Consider the following 1,548-nt stretch of genomic DNA (forward strand, 5'->3'; position numbering starts at 1 on the left):
GCTCAAGAATTTTAAAAAATTCAGTTTTTTTCTTTCTTCTCAAGTTTGACTACGATACTTACTTACATAAACAATGTTTATTTACGCATCCATCGATGTATTCAAAAAAATAGCTGAAAAAAATTTTTAACAATTTCCAAACCAATACAAGAAATGTCAATTCAATTCCATTCCATTTGGAAATCAGAAGACATGTATATTTTTGTTCAGTTCCTAACTATTCGAATTGAATTGTTTAAAATATTTTTCTCTGCTAATTGTAGAGAAAAGATTATTACCCTAAGCTGAAAATATCAATAAAATATAGAAAAATATCCACGAAAAAGTAAAATAAAAGACATTTTGTTTGCTGGAATAAAAAACTCGAAAAGATGTTGTTTTATTTAAACGCAATAATCTGTAAAATAAAAGAAAATGAATTAATAAAATAAAATAAAATTAACAAATAAATAAATTAATTAATAAAAGCTTAAGCCAATAAAAAAGCAAATCGCACAAACGATTGTTATTATTGACTCAGAATTCATTTTTCGCTTCAAAAACCGCTGAAATTTCCAAAATTTAGTTTTTACCCACTGTAAAAACAGATTATATTTCTGAAAATAAAAAAAAAAAAACATAGCAATCAATAATTGTCAAATAAATAAAAAATATTATTAAAAAAATTATATATCAAAATTCAATATTTACCGAAAAATGGACCCTCCTGCGAATCCTGACCACCCTCGTCCTGGTCACAATTACATTTTGCTGAGGGAAATATATTATTCCTAAGTTCGGCTTGAAAAAAAAAGAAAAAATAAGAAAATATGTCAAAATTTTCAAGAAATAAAATTCAAGAAATATAAAAATAGGGGCTTACCAGGACATGTGGCCCATCCCCGATTATTTCGATGGGCTGCAATGGTATCGGCATGGTAACTTGTCTCTAAATATAATGAATTTTATAAATTTTTAACAATTTATTCATTTTAATATTCAGCTTACCAGATTATTGGGCCTCCCAAACCAGGTCCTTGGATTGGACCACTCCCTGCCGCGGAACTATATTAAAAATTAAATATAATTAAAAACCATTGTTTCAACATTAGAAATAATTTAACTTACATGTCTCATAAAAGCTCTGTCCATTAAATTTTCCATAATTTAAATTCTTTTATTTCGATTTCTTTTTTTTTTCAATTTATTTTTGCTATCGATTTTTTTTTTTTTGCTGTATTTATCGATTTTAGTTTTTTCGTCCGATGACACTGAAAATATTCATCAAAATTGCTGCTTAGGTACTACTTTTGGCAATAAGTGGCTGTGAATTGTAAGATTTAAAAAAAACAAAAAATCGATTCACCAAAATTAGGTTTGGGTCTTTACTAAACAAAATATCGATATTGGTAATCGATTTCATATGGATGATTAAAGAAAGAGTTAACTGTAAAAGAAATATTGGCAAATTGTTAAGAGACATATCAACTGCATTTTTCTCATTTAGCGAGACTTTCGTTGAGTTAATAGCAAAAGTGCAATGGCGTTGCATCAGAAATGGTAAAAATG

General features: G+C 27.1%; 1 long non-coding RNA gene across 1 annotated transcript; it reads left to right on the plus strand.

Moving 5' to 3' along the window:
- The first annotated feature begins 270 nt into the window (after window positions 1-270).
- Window positions 271-1,159, plus strand: LOC129909066 (uncharacterized). Its single transcript, XR_008771396.1, has 2 exons — window positions 271-917; window positions 983-1,159. It is a non-coding gene; the product is annotated as an uncharacterized LOC129909066 (long non-coding RNA).
- Window positions 1,160-1,548: the final 389 nt, after the last annotated feature.

This window comes from Episyrphus balteatus, chromosome 2 (genome assembly GCF_945859705.1).
Source record: "Episyrphus balteatus chromosome 2, idEpiBalt1.1, whole genome shotgun sequence".
Classification (NCBI taxonomy): Eukaryota; Metazoa; Arthropoda; class Insecta; order Diptera; family Syrphidae; genus Episyrphus; species Episyrphus balteatus.